Genomic DNA, 19,375 nt, shown 5'->3' with positions numbered 1-19,375 from the left:
ACTGGAGTTCAGTACGCCTATCTCTGCAAATCAGATTCTCAGAGCACTGCTTAAGCCCAACCCAAATGCTTCTCCTAAAAATCAGTTGTTTGTTCATTTTAATTCTGATCATGTTTTTGACAGGTCTTCAAAGTCTACCATTTTGGGCTGTGCTATCTAGCATCATGCCTTCTCTGGCTTGATTTTTATATACTCTCAGTTAATTAAAGTGATCATAGGGTTCAACTAGTTTAAATCAGTGGTTCTTTCTCTAATGCATGTTGAGTAAGTGTATGGTTATCTTTAGGATATGAATATGAGGTGCATAAAAACATAAATAAATTTCATGTTTAGGCTTGAATCTTATCTCTGAGATATCTCATTATAGGTATGGAGACATTCCAAAATCCAAAACATTCCAGAATCAGGAACACATCTGTTCCCAAGCATTTTAGATAAAGGATACCCACCCTATATTCTCCAAAATTAGAATCCTATCTTTACTGAAACAACTCAAATATTGAGGACTTCGTTACCTAAAATGTACGCTAGAGAAAATTGTTAGGACCATCTTCTCTGTATTGTTCCTTTTTTGCTTGTAGCTCTAAGATCTGGAGTTCTAAAATCTGGTATGTGAATAGTGTTCAAAATATTTTGGCTGTTTTGAAGAATAAATAAATTTTTCTATATTTATCTCCATTCTCTATCTTAATTATTATCAATATCCATATCTATCTGTGTAAAGCCCTCTTCTGTCCCATAAAACAATGCCTAATGCACCGTAAGGGCTTCAGACATACTTGAACAAAAGTTATTTCTCACATTTTCACACACATTTTCAACTATTTATTGAACCCATTTAAATATTATGCAACGTGATCATGATTTCCATGAGCGTATTGACCAGATACAATTCTTTCAAAGTATTTTTCTTATTTTAAGTTCATAAATATTTTATTTTTTTTATTTTTTTTTTTTGTGAACAGTGTCATGAAATCTTTTTTTTTTTTTTTTTAATTTTTTTTTTATTTTATTTTTTTACGTTTACATAGGGTAATGATGTTTATTATATTTTTCCCCTCCCCCCCACCCCTCCCACCCCTCCCACCCCTCCCACCCCTCTTTTCCCTCTACACAGTCCTTCTTTCCTTCATTCTTACTGCTCTCCTTAGCCTAACTCTAAACCTAACCCTAAACCTAATGCTAGCCCCTCCCACCCCCCATTATATGTCCTCATCCGCTTATCAGCGAGATCATTCGTCCTTTAGTTTTTTGAGATTGGCTTATCTCACTTAGCATGATATTCTCCAATTTCGACCATTTGCCTACAAATGCCATAATTTTATCATTCTTCATTGCAGAGTAATATTCCATTGTATAAATATGCCACAGTTTCTTTATCCATTCATCAACTGAAGGGCATCTAGGTTGGTTCCACAATCTGGCTATGGTGAATTGAGCAGCAATGAACATTGATGTGGCTGTATCTCTGTAGTATGCTGATTGTAAGTCCTTTGGGTATAGGCCAAGGAGTGGGATAGCTGGGTCAAATGGTGTTTCCATTCCAAGCTTTCTGAGGAATCTCCACACTGCTTTCCAGAGTGGTTGCACTAATTTGCAACCCCACCAGCAATGTATGAGTGTTCCTTTTTCACCACATCCTCGCCAACACCTATTGTTGCTTGTATTCTTGATAATCGCCATTCTAATTGGGGTGAGATGAAATCTTAGGGTAGTTTTGATTTGCATTTCCCTTATTACTAGGGATGTTGAACATTTTTTCATATATCTGGTGATTACTTGTACATCTTCTTCTGTGAAGTGTCTGTTCATTTCCTTAGCCCATTTGTTGATTGGATTATTTGTATTCTTGGTGTAGAGTTTTTTGAGTTCTTTATAGATTCTGGAAATTAGCGCTCTATCTGAGGTATGGTTGGCAAAGATATTCTCCCACTCTGTAGGCTCTCTCTTCACATTTCTGATAGTTTCCTTTGCTGAGAGAAAGCTTTTTAGTTTGAATCTATCCCAGTTGTTTATTCTTGCTTTTATTTCTTGTGCTATGGGAGTCCTGTTAAGGAAATCTGATCCTGAGCCAACAAGTTGAAGATTTGGACCTACTTTTTCTTCTATAAGATGCAGGGTCTCTGGTCTGATTCCGAGGTCCTTGATCCATTTTGAGTTGAGTTTTGTGTAGGGTGAGAGATAGGGGTTTAGTTTCATTCTATTGCATATGGTTTTCCAGTTTTCCCAGCACCATTTGTTGAAGAGGCTATCTTTTCTCCATTGCATATTGTTGGAACCTTTGTCTAGTATGAGAAAATTGTATTTATTTGGGTTTGTGTCCATGTCCTCTATTCTGTACCATTGATCTACCTGTCTATTTTGGTACCAATACCATGCCGTTTTTGTTACTATTGCTTTGTAGTAGAGTTGAAGATCTGGTATTGCAATACCCCCTGCTTCGCTCTTGCTACTGAGGATTGCTTTAGCTATTCTAGGTTTTTTATTCTTCCAGATGAATTTCATAATTGCTTGCTCTATTTCTGCGAGGTACATCATTGGGATTTTAATTGGAATTGCATTGAATCTGTATAGAACTTTAGGTAGTATAGCCATTTTGACGATATTAATTCTGCCTATCCAGGAACATGGGAGATCTTTCCATCTTCTAAGGTTTTCTTGAATTTCTTTCTTTAGTGTTCTGTAGTTCTCATTGTAGAGGTCTTTCACCTCTTTTGTGAGATTGATTCCCAAGTATTTTATTTTTTTCGATGCTATTGTGAATGGAGTAGTTTTCCTAATTTCTCTTTCTGAAGATTCATCACTTATGTATAAAAATGCATTGGATTTATGAGCATTGATCTTGTAACCTGCTACTTTACTGAATTCACTTATGAGTTCTAAAAGTTTTCTGGTGGAATTTCCAGGTTCCTCTAAATATATAATCATGTCATCAGCGAACAGGGATAGTTTGAGTTCTTCTTTTCCTATTCGTATCCCTTTAATTTCTTTGGTTTGTCTAATTGCTCTGGCTAGAGTCTCAAGGACGATGTTGAATAGAAGCGGTGAAAGAGGGCATCCCTGCCTTGTTCCAGTTTTTAGGGGGAACGCTTTCAGTTTTTCACCATTTAGAATGATATTAGCCATGGGCTTAGTGTAGATGGCCTTTATAATGTTTAGGAATGTTCCCATTACCCCAATTTTTTCTAGTGTTTTGAGCATGAAGGGATGCTGTATTTTATCAAATGCTTTTTCTGCATCTATTGAAATAATCATGTGATTCTTAACTTTAAGTCTGTTGATATGGTGAATGACATTTATTGATTTCCGAATGTTGAACCAACCTTGCATCCCTGGGATAAAACCCACTTGATCGTGGTGCACTATCTTTTTAATATATATTTGTATGCGATTTGCTAAAATTTTGTTGAGAATTTTTGCATCGATGTTCATTAAGGATATTGGTCTGAAATTTTCTTTCCTTGATGTGTCTCTGTCTGGTTTAGGTATCAGGGTGATATTGGCTTCATAGAACGAGTTTGGTAGGGTTCCCTCCTCTTCTATCTCATGGAATAGTTTGAGGAGTATTGGAATGAGCTCTTCTTTAAAGGTTTTATAGAACTCGGCTGAGAACCCATCTGGTCCTGGACTTTTCTTTGTTGGTAGGCTTTTGATGACCTCTTCTATTTCATTGCTTGAAATTGGTTTATTTAAGTTGTGTATGTCCTCCTCGTTCAGTTTAGGTAGTTCATATGTCTCTAGAAATTTGTTGATGTCTTCAAGGTTTTCTGTTTTGTTGGAGTATAGATTTTCGAAATAGCTTCTAATTATGTTTTGTATTTCACTCGTGTCTGTTGTGATGTTTCCTTGTTCATTCCGAATTTTAGTAATTTGAGTTTTCTCCCTCTTTCTCTTTGTTAGTGTGGCTAAGGGTTTATCAATTTTATTTATTTTTTCAAAGAACCAACTATTTATTTTATTAATTTTTCCGATTGTTTCTTTTGTTTCGATTTCGTTGATTTCGGCTCTGATTTTAACTATTTCCTGTCTTCTACTACTTTTGGTATTGGTCTGCTCTTCTTTTTCTAGTGCTTTGAGCTGTAGTGTTAAGTCGTTTATTTGTTGATTTCTACTTCTTTTTTTGAATGCACCCCATGAAATAAATCTTCCTCTAAGTACTGCTTTCATAGTGTCCCAGAGATTTTGATATGATGTGTCTTTGTTCTCGTTTACTTCTAAGAATTTTTTTATTTCCCTCCTGATGTCTTCTGTTATCCATTCATCATATAATAGTGTATTATTTAGTCTCCAGGTATTGGAGAAGTTTCTGTTTTTTATTCTGTCATTTATTTCTAATTTCAATCCATTATGATCTGATAGAGTACAAGGTAGTATCTCTATCTTCTTGTATTTACTAACAGTAGCTTTGTGGCATAAAATATGGTCTATTTTAGAGAAGGATCCATGTGCTGCTGAGAAGAAAGTGTATTCATTCTTTGTTGGATGGTATATTCTATATGTCCGTTAAGTCTAAATTGCTGATTGTGTTGTTGAGATCTATAGTTTCTTTATTCAATTTTTGTTTGGACGATCTATCCAGTGGTGAGAGAGGTGTGTTAAAATCGCCTAGTATTATTGTGTTGTGGTCTATTTGATTTCTGGAATTGAGAAGGATTTGTTTGACGTACGTGGATGAGCCAATGTTCGGGGCATAGATATTTATGATTGTTATGTCTTGCTGATTTATGCTTCCCTTAAGCAGCATGTAATGTCCTTCTTTATCCCTTCTGACTAGTTTTGGTTTGAAGTCCACATTATCTGAGATGAGGATGGATACTCCAGCTTTTTTGCTGTGTCCGTGTGCATGGTATGTTTTTCCCCATCCTTTCACCTTTAGTCTATGGGTGTCTCTTTCTATGAGATGTGTCTCTTGCAGGCAGCATATTGTTGGATTTTTCTTTTTAATCCAATCTGCCAGTCTGTGTCTTTTGATTGATGAATTCAGGCCATTAACATTCAGAGTTATTATTGTGATATGATTTGTATTCCCAGTCAATTGACTCATATTTGTTTTTGACATGATTTGGTTTCTCCTTTATTTGGCTATTCCTTTAGGCTAGCGCCTCCTGTTGCTGATTTGCATGGTTGTTTTTCATCTCTTCCTCATGGAATATTTTGCTGAGAATGTTCTGTAATGCTGGCTTTCTTTTTGTAAATTCCTTTAGCTTTTGTTTATCATGGAAGGATCTTATTTCATCGTCAAATTTGAAGGTAAGTTTTGCTGGGTATAAGATTCTTGGTTGGCATCCATTTTCTTTCAGGGCTTGGTATATGTTGTTCCAGGCCCTTCTAGCTTTTAGGGTCTGGATTGAAAAATCTGCTGATATTCTTATTGGTTTCCCTCTGAATGTAATTTGATTCTTTTCTCTCGCGGCCTTTAAAATTCTATCTTTATTTTGTATGTTAGGTATTTTCATGATAATGTGCCTTGGTGTGGGTCTGTTGTAATTTTGTATGTTTGGAGTTCTATAAGCCTCTTGTACTTGGTTTTCCATTTCGTTCTTCAGATTTGGAAAATTTTCTGTTATTATTTCATTGAATAGATTGTTCATTCCTTTGGTTTGTTTCTCTAAGCCTTCCTCAATCCCAATAATTCTCAAATTTGGCCTTTTCATGATATCCCATAGTTCTTGGAGATTCTGTTCATGATTTCTTACCATCTTCTCTGTTTGTTCCACTTTGTTTTCAAGGTTAAATATTTTGTCTTCAATGTCTGAGGTTCTGTCTTCCAGGTGTTCTATCCTATTGGTTATGCTTTCTATGGAGTTTTTAACTTGGTTTATTGTTTCCTTCATTTCAAGGATTTCAGTTTGGTTTTTTTTCAGTATCTCTAACTCTTTATTGAAATGATCTCTTGCTTCCCGTATTTGGTCTTTTAACTGTTGATTGGTGCGATCATTTAATGCCTGCATTTGCTCTTTCATCTCCTCCTTCAATGCCTGCATTTGCTCTTTCATCTCCTCATTAGCTTCCCTGATCGTTTTAATTACGTACATTCTGAACTCCCTTTCTGACATTTCTTCTGCTGTGCTGTCATTGGGTTTTATTGATGTAGTATCTAGGTTTGTTTGGGACATTTTCTTCCCTTGTTTTCTCATAATGGTCAGTTGTCAGTGGGACCCTGAGATATTGCAGTTTTCCACTATTGGCTTATAGTGTCCCAGTAGATTTCCAGTGTATCACCTCCCAGTCTTCAGTAGCCTGATGTTTTGGAGGAATCTGATAAAGCAGCTCATTCGAAGAATACTGCCCCTAGCCCCCTACTGGTTCCACGTTTTGGAACTGGCTCTGTGCGGAAATGCTCTCACTGTGGGCCTGCACCGTGCAGCTGGCCGTGTGGGAAGAGCCCACTGCCGGAGTGTGGAAGACTACCTTGGGAAGACTCAAGCCGGAGTGGGCAGAGCCGCCTGAAGAGGTCTCCGGCTGCCCTGCCCTTATCCCTGAGGCTGATTGCAGATCGAGGCTCTCCGCTGGTTCTTTGCAGGAGTACACTGCACTGCAGGGGCTCCGGGACTCGGAGCCTGCTCTGTTCAGACAGGCTCTCACTAGCGGGCCAGTTCCGTTCCGAGAACCTGGAGAAGCTGGCTGTGTGGGCGGGGCCCACCGCCGGAGTGCGCAGGACTGCCTGTGGATGACTCTAGCTGCCCTGCCCGGCTCCGATAAGCCACCTCTATCTGGGCCTGCCACCCGGGCCGAGCTTTACCCAGTGGGCAGACTCACCCGTGGCTCCACTTCAGTCTGAGTCTCTCAATGCCTCCCCTTCTTAACTCCTGGGTTGTGGAGCGACCGGAGGTGCAGTCTCCCTCTAGGCCGCCATCTTGGATCGCCCATAAATATTTTAAATAAATGAAAAAGTAAACAAATATAATCACTAAATTGTGGAAGTGGAGGAAAACATAAAGCAGTTGGTTTCAATGCCTACTTTTTTTCCTATTAGAAAATTAAAATATAGAGACTGAATTTTCAAAATCCTTTCATTATCCAGAACTCACATTATTACACATACCTCTTCTAAAATGTCAGATAATCTGTGAAAGTGATGTTTTATTAGTTTCTGCCTTGGTTTAGCCCTTTCTCAGAAACCTTTGTTGACTCTCAAGAGCCACCAGGAAACCATTCATAGCTGATCAATAACAGAGAGTTGGAGAATTAGAACTCATTCATTTACCCATTAGAAATAATGTTTAAAAAATTCTCAGAGATTGCTTTAGTTGAAGACATTGATTTTTTTCCCTGAAGGAAACAGTTCTATGACCTTTTTTTATGGGCTCCAATGTTAATATACCTATTTTTTGACACATAATAAACCCATAAAATGTATTTTTTCATCATGTTATTCTTGTGCAATAATGGCCTTGATTTCTATTCTGTTTCAATGGGTCACTTACACTGGATCCCATCATAAACTAAATCGCTGCAAAGCACAGCCACAATGTAGGGTATCTCAAATTGTGTTTCTATTGGAGTTCTCATTATAATGCCTTTACTTTTACTTGGTATTAATTTCTGCAAGTTTGAAGTGGATTTCATGCTGTTATATAAGGTTTTCCATAATTGACAAGGACTTTTTGTGCTATTTTGGGTGTGTTTTGCCCCTACTAATTCTTTTCCCTACATTAGTCCCTACCTCCTTCTTATAGAATTGTCCCCTATCTTTGCTGCCCATCACGTTCCAAACAAATCCCTGCTTTGTTTTCTCACTGACTCCACTTATCACTAAAGCCTTCCAATAACCTTAATATTTTTTAATGAGAAAATTTTCATCTTGGAGTCAATTTGAGTTTCAGAAAAAGAAAGAAAAAAAAAACCTTTTATCTCAGAAGAATGTATATTAATAAGAGGACCCAAATCCTCTATTTCCAATTGCAGTGGTTTCTCTGTTTCATAGCTCAGGTTTGAATTGTCTTTCATTTGCATCTCTTTCTCTCCCATCTCCAAAGGTTTGGACAATCTGGGACTGCTCCTTCAACAACTGCATCTTTATTTTCACACAGAAAACTACAAATTATGTTGGGTCTGTAGGAAAAAAAAAATATTCTCCTCTATTTGTAGCCATTCCACTCCACCTCCACCTATGTGTCCTTCTCCTTCCTTCTTTCTCTCAGAAGAGTTCATGTCATGCCATCTTTATTGTATGACCTTTGTCTTTATCACTGTCTTATTATTGCCTTCTGCATCTACTTGTTCAACATTTTCATCAAGTGTAACACTGGTACAATACTATCCAGCAAAAACCTAACTGTCCACTGCACAATGGACCTCTCTGTGTTAGTTTTCCAAATCTTGCATTTACTTTTACATTTTGAAAGAAAGTCTGAATCAATCATTTCTGACAGTTCCATCAGAAGCAACTTCTTTGCTTCCTGTTCCTCCTTTGCTCCGTCCTCCCCACTCCACTCCTCCTCCACATAAGCACTAAAGACCCTTTTCTAAAACATCTCATTCTCAACTTCTACTAAGGAGATTTCCTTGGCCAGTTTCTTGGTGGTCATCACAAAGCCCCTTAAAAATGATGCCCCTTTTTCTTTTCTGATATTATTCCACTGTTGGGAAACACCACCTCTGCACGGGGGACTGAGGCCTGTTTGTGCACTTGATGGAAGTGGCAGGAATCAGTGCATTGCAGCTTCTGTAGTGGATGATGTGCAGGAATTTCCAACTATTTATGTATTTTTTTTTAACACAAGGTCAAAATCATATAAACCAAAATATGGATCCAGAAAGTGTTTTTGTACTTTTATGTGCATTGTTTTTATTTCTGTTCAAATAGTCTTCAAGTATGTAATGACATTGGAATAACATAAAAGTCCCAGGATTTATCAGACCCAGTGTAATTATTTTTATATTAGAAAAAGGCAAGTTACTTAAAGGTGTGTGGGAGAATCCTGTTACTGTTTTGAAGCCACAAAAGCTGCAGATGACAGCTGACTGGTGTAAAATCTGGCTGGGTGGCAAAGTTAGTCTATGGAGTAGATGAGAAAAAGGCCTGAGGGACCTGTTCTTCTGGGAAGGAAGTAAAAACCCACAAACAAAGGAATTATATCTCTGCTTAAGAATCATTTTTTTAACCTTTTGAATTTGTATGAAAATTGAGCCTGTTGAACTTTCATTTCTCTTTTGTACCCTTTATTGGTGCCTAACACCCAAAGGATTAAGAAACGGTTTAAAAGCATGGCAATTGGAGACATTTTTGAGTGCTTACTACAAGGTTCTACTTTGTCTGAAAAATTACCCAAGAATTTTAGTTAAATTGTCGGTGGAGACCCCTGCCCATGTACGTCATATCACTTCTGACCTCCTTCCTTCTTTCTCTTCTTCCTCCCTCTCCTCTCTCTGTTTATGTCATGTTTTCTGTCCATCCTTCTATCCCTCCCACTCCTCCTCCATCCCTTCCTTTTCTGTTCATACTTTTATTTATTTAATAGACACTAATTATACTGTGTGCAAAGCTAGCTGGATGGTTTGGATGTGTGTAAGGCAAACTTCTGCTCTCATAGGAACTCAGAGTCTAGCAAGGTGCTCAAACAGTACACAAGGAGACATTCAGAGTGGAATCTGCCCAAGTTCTGAGTATAGAATAAACATTATGGAATGAAACAGGTATTTAAAAATTTCACCCTGAAAGTATAGTTCATATCAATAAGTCCTACTGATATGGGTCCAGGAAAAATATTGGCCTTTATTAACTGTTGTAAACTTTGTTACAGAATCTATTTTTATGCCATATTGCATTATGGACTATGCAATGATATATATTTCTACTTTTTAATATTGAAAATCACCACAAACAAATGACATTGAATGAGAAATGAGAAGTTGCCTACTCTAATTGCCTTAACACAAATCTGTTCCCTTCCTTCTATGCAGGAGAGCAAATTGGTAGTAAGACAAAAAGCAGATACTCTGTTTACACAAACCTGGGAGGAACTGTGTGCTTGGCAGGACTGCTTAATTAAGCACACTATGAACAATTCCAAATTTATGATTTTGTGTGGAACAGGAAGCTGGTAATTTCAGAGATTAATGGAGGGGTTACAAGGAGAGGAGACAAATGAAATCAAAATTGTTTTTCAATGTCCAACAGGAGACATAGAAAACATGAGGCTAACGTCCAGTATGCATGAATGTGTTAGAAAGCTGTGGAGGGGGTCTGGGTGCCATGATGCACACCTGTAATCCTAGTGATACAGGAGGCTGAGGCACGAGGATCATGAGTGCAAAGCCAGCCTCAACAACTTAGTGACCCTAAGTAACTCAGTGAGATCCTGTTAGATAAAATATAAAAAGGGCTGGGGATGTGGCTTAGTGGTTTAGCACTCCTAGGTTCAATCTCTAGTAACAACAACAACAACTCTGAGGAGGAGAAGGAGGAGGAGGAGGAGGAGGAAGAGGAGGAGGAGGAGGAGAAGGAAAGAAAGCAAGATGTAGAGGGTTGAGAGGGGATTGTGCAGGATCCCTAAGATATGTGTTTGGAGTTCTACAGCCCACTATTCTGGTGCCACTTAAAAGAAATAATAGCTTTTTTCAACTTAACAACACCTCAGACTCTCTGGATATTAAGTGATGGAGTGATTATGTTAATAATGACGTTAGTTAACATTTTTGAGTGCTTACTACATATTTGGACTTTGTAAGCTTACTTCTCCAATCTTCATGGCCACTCTCTAAATTATGTCCTAGCAATATCTACCTTGGACAGGTGAAGAAACAAAGATGAAATGACTTACCCAAGATTGCCCAGATGGGAGCTGAAGCTATTAACTACATCAAATGCTGTTTCTGTAATACTAAGAAAATGTCAGCTCTTATTTACTTATGTGGTGCTTGGCAGTTGCAAAGGACCTTTATATCTGTTACTTTTTACGATTAACACAGTACCCCCTATGAGATATGTTATGTCAGTTGCATGCATTTATCTCTTTAAAGGATGAAAATATTAAGGCTCAGGGAAACCAATATGCCTAAGAACACATAGGTACTAAGTGATAAAACTAAACAGCTTCTGGTCTGTTTACTCACTTAAGTACAGTTCAAGGCATTCTGATATCTCTTCATATTTTAAGCATGCCTAGACATGTCTAATTTTAGGCAAATTTCCAATCAACTTGGCTAAAACCTAATAGTTTCTGGGGCATAGGAATGTAAATTACTGTCTCTTAGTAATTATCTTATGCATTATATAGTCGTCACTAGAGTTGCCAGATAAATGAGATGTCACTGCACTTAACAGCAAGGATCACTGCTGCTGGCTTTTGATTGGCTCCATCTGTTGCTAGGAGGAGTTGCCTACTCTCAGCAGCTGCCAGCCAAGCAGGCGTTTCTGAGTGGAGCTGAGCCCAGGTTGACAGTAGCTAGGAAAGGAATGTGTCCTAACCTGGCAAGGACATCCTTTTCAAGTCGATGTTTTTGTCAGCTAGACTGACAGAATTCCTGATTTTGATGCGTTTCATTGCTTGTTTTTGTGATGTCCATTTTTTATCTTTTTTCCTTACTTGAATTTGTTTAATTGCTGACAGGACATATTCATGCACCTTAAAAAAGAATAAGTAAATTTCAGTTACCATCTGAAATGCAGAATTTGGTTCCAGCTTAGTGGGAAAGTTATACATGTTCGATTAAAAATAAAAAATAAGGGCAGTTTCTTCTAAATAAGGACGCTGGGCACACATCATTTTCCTGGCAATTACAAAAGAGATTTAAAAACGTTCCCTTTAGGATTTTGATGAAAGAATGAGAATTGTTTGATTTGGATGGCTTCCCATGTTTAAAATCCTGTTTATCTGCAGTGTGACTGAAATAGATGCTGGGGAAGGAAAAGCGTTATGTTCATTCTTTCTCTTCTTGCCTTTACATATCATGGTCTGTCTGCCTGGAATGTTTTTCACCCTGTTTGGCTAACTTCTCTTCACTCTTGAAGATAAGGCAGGACTTGTGGCAACATTTTCCACATACATGTCTATCACCAGCGCTTACTTTCTTCCTTTGTGGTGTCCTCAAAATACTTCATTTATGATCCTATTTTGGGACTTATGATAGTAAGCTGTCTTTATAGTCACTGTTTTCTGCATGCCCATTTCCATTACGAAGCTGTTGAATGTCTGAGGTTCAAGGAACATATTTTATGCAATTTTGAATTCCTATCGCCGAGGAACATGTCTGGCCCTAGGGAACACCACTTCTTCTGTCCTTCACACCAGTCCCAAGCAGGTTAGTGACTCAGTAAGTGCATGTTATGATGCATTCTTCTTAATTTCTGCACTTCAATTCAGGTTCAGGAATTTCAAAAGCGAACCTTATTAGGAAAAATAAATAAACCACCACCGACAAAGTCACGATTATACCTCTGGCCCCTGAAATATATTAACTGCCTCCAATCATACCCACACTTGGAGGTATTTGAGTGTTTCCTAATTATGGAGCCTAAAAAATGGAGCACAGTCTGTTTAACCTGGAAAGAGCTTCAGAAAGTCAGATGGTGCACATGTTCTTTGACAGATGTGAAAAGAAGGCTCCCAGAGGGGTTGTGATCTGCCCCAAGGCCACCTGCAGGGCTGGTGACTTGAGCTTTTCTTCAACCTTAGTGGGCTTCTCCTAGAGTTTGTTTCTCTTCTCCTTCTTCCTCCTTCTCCTTCTCCTCCTCCCCATCCTTCCCCTCCCCATTCTCCCCCTCCTCTGCCTTATCCTCCTCCTCCTCCTCCTCTCCTTCTTCTGCTTCTCCTCCCCCTCCTTCTCTTCCTCCTTCTCCTCTTCTCCTCTCTCTCACTGGATTATTCTGCAAATAGACCACTGTGCTCACTTTTGTATTCTCTGTAAGATTTTCATAGCTGTATATTTTGGATTCTCAGTGAATATTGAAATGAAATAGAGTGTATCTTATTTTCTTCATCCCATTCTCACAAATGGACCTAGTTTGGAGACTAACTGAAAGTAGTGTTGCTCAGCCTCCAATCAAAGGATTAGGAAGCAAAACTCCTGCTCATCTGACAGGTCGAAGCTTCAGTTTTACAGCTGTTAGGCTGTACCTTATTCTTTTCTTCCATAGCACTTACAATCACTATTTATTTATTTATTGTTTTGAGTTCTTATTCACTTAATCTCTGTTTCTCGAAGTAGACTCTCAGTTCTATAAGATCAGACCTTTATTGGGGTTTTATATCAGTAGACATCTGTCACCATGCATATAATGCCTGATACATAATAGGTGCTCAATAAATTTTCACTTAATAGGTTACTTGATTAATTAATTAAGCAAGCAATAATTAGTAGCTCTTCTCTAGCTCTGTGACGATTTGTTTCTTTAAGACCCTACTTGCAAGATAAAAAGAGCACTCAGGTCCACGAAGCTTATCTTGGAAATATTTGACTCCATGCCCAGTGATTACCTATCTTAATCTAACCCCTTCTTGATATCATAGACTCCTTTCTATTGTCCAACTTTTCACAGTACATTTTTAGTTTTTTTAACTTCAACAACTTCTTCTTCTTCTTCTTCTCCTCCTCCTCCTCCTCCTCCTCCTCCTCCTCCTCCTCCTCCTCCTCCTTCTTCTTCTTCTTCTTCTTCTTCTTCCTCTTCCTCCTCCTCCTCCTCTTCCTCTTCTTTTCTTTTTCACTTTTAGCACCTTTCCTCGTTTCTTCTGTGAGTAGTGACTTCTCTCCTCCTTATGGCCCCACCCATTTGGCTTCCTCTCACATTAGCTGATTTCTAAATAACTTTAACAGTTTTTGAACCCTTTTATGCCATGGATCACCTTAGCAGTCTTGCAAAGCCTATGGATTCCCTTTTCAGAATGATAATTTTTAATGCATAAGTAGAAAATACATAAAATTACAAAGAAAATGGACTTATTTATCTATGATTATCTACAGCTCTGCACTCTTGCGTCTCATGACTTTCTTTACCACAGACCTGGTTTGACCAAAGTTGTCCTCCTCCCGCCCACCCCCAGACTCGGGTGCTGGGAGTTGGAAGACAGGAGATTGGCAGTTCAGGTTGTGATATTGGGCCAGCATGCATGTTTAAACTTAAAGTTAAGGTAAACTCTAACATCTCTTACAAACCACTCCACTGTTACCCTTTAACCTTTGATAATCAACCCCCAACGAGAGAGATGTTCCAGCAAACATACAAATTGGTTTTAAAGTCAGTTACACCTGTGTTTATTGATATTGGAGTGGATCATTATGATTTAGTAAGTACTAGTGGTGGCAAGCACCAGGAGGACAACTGCCATGTGATAGAACAGGTAAGATTTTCCAAGGAAGGTGCCCAGTCTGCCAGTGCTCTTAGCTACTAGTGTCTTCCTCAGCAAGTCCTGGGGTGGCAGAGGCGATTGCATGTGCTCCCCTGGGCTTTGCTGGAGTTTCTATTGGGCTTTTTGGGAGATGAACACAAACCATAGAGAAAAATGGGCCCCGGTGGGGCAGGTGAAGCAATGAGCCCTTGGAAGAAAAATAAACAGCTTTGCAATTCCTATTGAAACTAAGTCCTTCTCATGAAGGAGTATGGGGTTGGATCCGTGTTTCCGTGGAAAGAATCTTGATCTTGTAGCTGGAAGACGTGTTCACATGCTGGCTCAGTGCTCTGTGTCTTCCGCACGTTGCACAAGAGTTGCTTCCTGGGTGTTCTGTTTATTCTTCTTCCAGTCTGGAGTCACCCCCACTCTCCCGAAATTGTGAACTCATCAGAGAATGTTGAATTTGAGCAGAAGTCATTGAGCATTTGCAGTGTGTCAGTACTGCTAAGACATCCCTTTAGGAATACACCGTGTCCCACAGAGTGCCTAGAACAAAATATACATACAACAGTTATTTGAGGATTTCCTGTAGATTTTTTATGTTTCTCTGTAAGCAGTTATGGCATGCTATGTTCCGGGTCTTTCAGTCTTTATTCAAAAAAGACATTCTCCCATGTTTTTAATATAATATACATTAGGAGGGCAAACAATCCTAGGAATATTTAAAAGACATGAAAGAATAAGCTGTATCCTCAAGCACAGTAGAAACACACATTTACATACAACCAATTTGTATGGTAATCAGAAGCCATTCTCACCCAGAATTTCTCAGAAACTGAATGGAGTTTGAATTAGCGGGGTGTAGTCAAAAGTGATATAATTTCAGCTACAAATTTTCACAAATTGGTGGAGCAGGGAAGCTGTTCCTAAGACTTGGACTTTCCTACAATATCCTTCCCCAGTTTTTTCTGTGTATTACAACCACACTTATCCAAAACCCAAGTAAAAACTACATCTTTGTGAAGCATTGTTTTGAATCCTCACCCATTAAGAATATTTGTTCCTTTCTTTGTGCTCCTGCCAAAGATTGTATTTAATCATCTTCATTTTTTTTTTATTTACCTATGTCTCTCGTTCTTTATGAACTCTAGGAGAGCAAGGGACAGATATATTTTTTCTTTTCTTCCTGAATTGCACAATGCCTGACAAATCGCAGAGCTCAGCAAGTAATGATTGACTTCATGAATGAAGGAGTGAGTGAAGCTAAGAGAACGTTAGTTCTTTATTCAATAATGATCTTTAGAATGATGACGGCCACTCTGTACCATGGACTGTGTTCCGTATTGAGAACACGGTGATTAAAAGCATTAATGTGTAAGATTTTAGTAACACAAATTTTCTCTCATTGATATAGAATATTTGTCCAGAAAGGTTGAGATTCTACTCTTTATTGAGAATGTATGCAAAAAAATCTGTGGCTCTTAAAAATCAACACTCATGGAATAATAGAAGTGAGCTTTTGAGAAATACAGTGAGCACAAAGAGAACAGTGTGATTCTGCTCTCGCTTAAAAGACATTAGACATGTGAACCATGATAAAACGGCACTGCTAATTTTGGGGATGCTACAGATTCTATTTCAGTCTCAAAACAGTGATTCCTTTTTGGTCTTATCCAAACCATTTCTTGCTTGAAATTCTTGGTTTTATAATCTATTACTCATATCCCCCACAAATGAATATTCTGACGATTAATTATTATAAAGCACTTTGCAAATAAAAGGCCTTTATAAATTCTAAGTGATGTTGTTATGTTGTGGGTGATGTGAGAGTGAAATATTGACAAAAGCCCCCATTCACTAATGTCTGCATTTAGGTATTAAACTCCTGCTGTAGAGCAGTACCTCTGGGGAGCCTTGTATATTCTTTGCTTAAGATATGTGAATTGGCAATTAAAAATAATTATATTGCAATATTGCTTGAGATGCCAATCAAGAAATCTGCATTGAACAACATGGAATTTGGTCTTTGAGTTCCAATTACCAAAAACAGTAAGCTTTTCCCTCTTCAAAGTATTGCATGAGGCAGTTTAGCAATTCAAAAAGACAATGTTTTCTTCCATTTTAAAACTTTTGCTTTATAACTTATTTGCAGAGAACTGAATGAATCAGTCCTGTTTAAGGGCTGTGTCTCACATGGTGGGACAATTCTAACTAAATAGGCTTCTTTCATTTTAAGTTTTTTAAAAGCATACTTTGAGTCTGGTACTTTAATTGTTCTTAATAAGATTTGAAGGTTGAAGGTAGTCAGGGGTTAGCAATATCTTTACTGTCCCCACAAGAAATCTAGATAGTGAAAATTGCACAAAGACTTTTGAAAAAAGTTAGGCTATTTCATTTGGGGGCATTCTGCTGGCTACCTGGATTTTATTTTATTGGTAATCCAGTATGTTAGCCAGAGTTTCTGGGTTTGGCTAAAGGATGTTCCAGAATAGTAATATTAGTGCAAATGAGGTAAGAAGATGACACAGCCTCAATACTCCATCTTGTTTTCTTCCGAAATGTCAAGTTCAGACTTAAAATCTTTTGTTTTTAAATATGACAGTGTCAAATTTGTATTAAATTTCTTAAGGTAGTATAAAAGCTTGATACAAGTTTATATATTACTTACATGTACTAAATTTGTAATTCATTTCATTTGTTATGAAGGTGTAATTTTCTTCACAAAAACTAAGTAATCTATGAAACTTTATTTAGAAGATAAATGCTAATCTCATGTTTTGCAGTTTCCCACTTCTTATTAAATTATGACACTTTTTTGAAGATTTGGTTTAAAAGTAAAGTAAAATATCTCTATCACAGTGTTTTAAAACGGGAATTGCATTGAAAGAGCTGTCAAATATGAAAGTATTTGTGACAAAAAATAGTCTCTGCACAAAGTTGATTTTGACAAATATTTCAAGGAACAAATATTTGTTTCTTAAAGAGACATGAGTTTATTTCTTAAGGAACAAATGTAGATTTATCCTTAAAAATATTCCCTCAAAACAACCATTCTAGTTTAGCGTATTCATGTTTTGCTGTGGTTTCCTGTTTAACTCTTCATTAGCGTTTAATCAGTGATGTCCTGCTGTGTTTATATTCAACTTCCCTTAGCAGGACAGAAAATGAGGAGAGCAATGTAGACATTAATCTGATATCTCAACATTTGGATATTCTGTCTTTAAAGTCTCTTAAGATTAACCTATTTTCTTTTTTTTATATCTGTTGATCCCCTGTCCGGGAGGGATGGCATTTAGAGTCTGCACTGCCTTAAAGCAGAAATTGCAGCTGGAAGAGGCCCGAGGAGATTCGTGGTCTAGTAGTTACCCATAGCTCATGATGACCCACTAGTTTAAATGTTGCCAGCATTACCATGTTTTTTTTTTTTTTTTTTTTTTTTTTTTTTGTAGTGAGTAGATAAGTGAACTGGGAATCAGGAAATCTAATTTCTAGTTCCAGCCCTACTGTGGACCCAAGTCAAAGTGTGCAGTGAGCTGCCAGAAGGCCCAGACATGGTTTATGTCTGCTCTGTAAGCCAGACAGTGAGGGCACAGGTGAGAGCTAGCAAGAGAGAGAGGGAATGAGGCAGGGTTCTGTCACCTTTTCCCTGAATTACCCAGAGCCTTAAGGCCCCATATTTCATGTCAGGAGAAACACTATACCTTCATTGCATAGATCTACCTCTTGCTTGGTAGTACATTTAAGCTGCTAGAGTCCATTGGTAATATATGAAGGTAGGATCCTATGGGCAACATTTTGAGGGTCTGTACCTCAAGATACCAAGCCTCTGAATGACTTTCTCATTTTAAGTGTCCAAGGCAACCCTTTATAAAGGTATATTTTATCTGGCAGTAGTTATCCAATCTAATTCATTTCTTTGTCCTTATTCATTTAGAAGATTACTGTTGCTTAGCTAATTTTTTAATAGTTTCAAAACTTTCATAGTTACTATTCCCTCGAAATGAAAATATGTTGGAAGACCAGAGAGAAAGCAAAATAAATCAATGAATGAATGAATAAATAAGCATTCTAAACATTCAAAAGAAAAATTACAATGTCTTTGCATGCAATCCCTTGGACTTTTAAGTGGAGAAATTATTCTGCTTTCATATGATCTGATATCTGTACTTCTATCAAAGAAAGTTTGTTTTGGTTCTTCACCTAAGGAGACAAGAGGCTACTCATTAAAAGGAGAGAGAGAGGGAAGGGTGGCAGCAGTGACACAGAGCAAAGATGTGACTGGAACCGCTGTGTTCCCCAATAGTCATAAGCTGAAATCCCAGACTGCAAGGTGAAGGTGTCAGAAAATGAGGCCACTGGTAGGTGAATGTCCTGAGGGCTCTCACGAATTGGATCAGTGCCCTTATTAGAGAGACTCTGGAGAGCTACCTGCCCCCCTTTCATCAGGTGAGGACTTGGAGAGTAGGTTCCATCTATGAACCAAAAGCGAATCTTCTGGAGACACCAAGTCTGTCATCACCTTGACCTTGGACTTCCCAGCCTCCACAACTGTAAGAAGTGCTCTTCTACTGTTTATAAGTCACCCATTTTAATGCATTTTGTTACAGTAGCCCTAACAGATGAAGAAGAGAGAATGCAGAGCAAGAAGCAACTCTGAACAAAAAGTAAAGGCAAGGAGATGTCAAGTAGATATTATAAAAAGTTACACACAAAAAGGAATTTGAAAACCTAAATCTTTAGTCATAAACAGCAATCTGATATATTGCTTTCCTGGGAAGCCCCTTTTACTGAGGTTTAACTCACCTAAATTTTTCTCTTCAAAACTCTCAGGAAATTTGGAACTTCTTTCTTGATATGGAAGATCTCCAACCAATAAATTGAAACACTAGACTAATCTCTAAATCATAATTGGCCTAAGGATATGGGAATGTGATAATGAAAAGATATAAGTTTTTTGTTTTAGAAACCCCTTTTAAAAGTAAATCCCAATTTAGCAATGGAAAACCCCCTGATATTTACATTTCATTTTCTCTTCTGTTTAAAATTGTAATAAGTCATTTTTATATGATTTTCTTATATTTCCCAAGAGAAAGTGCTTTTCT

General features: G+C 37.8%; 1 protein-coding gene and 1 pseudogene across 3 annotated transcripts in view; one reads left to right on the top strand and one right to left on the bottom strand.

Annotated features, from left to right (window-relative positions):
• The window catches only part of Fgf12 (fibroblast growth factor 12), a 540,917-nt gene that overhangs the window by 387,445 nt on the left and 134,097 nt on the right, over nucleotides 1-19,375 (top strand). The gene's annotated exons all lie outside the window — the stretch shown is intronic.
• The window catches only part of LOC124992766 (general transcription factor 3C polypeptide 6-like), a 34,665-nt pseudogene that overhangs the window by 9,539 nt on the left and 5,751 nt on the right, over nucleotides 1-19,375 (bottom strand).

This window comes from Sciurus carolinensis, chromosome 9, assembly GCF_902686445.1.
Source record: "Sciurus carolinensis chromosome 9, mSciCar1.2, whole genome shotgun sequence".
Lineage (NCBI taxonomy): Eukaryota > Metazoa > Chordata > Mammalia > Rodentia > Sciuridae > Sciurus > Sciurus carolinensis.
Note: the sequence above shows the minus strand (reverse complement) of the source record. Positions and strands in the feature narration are given on the sequence as shown.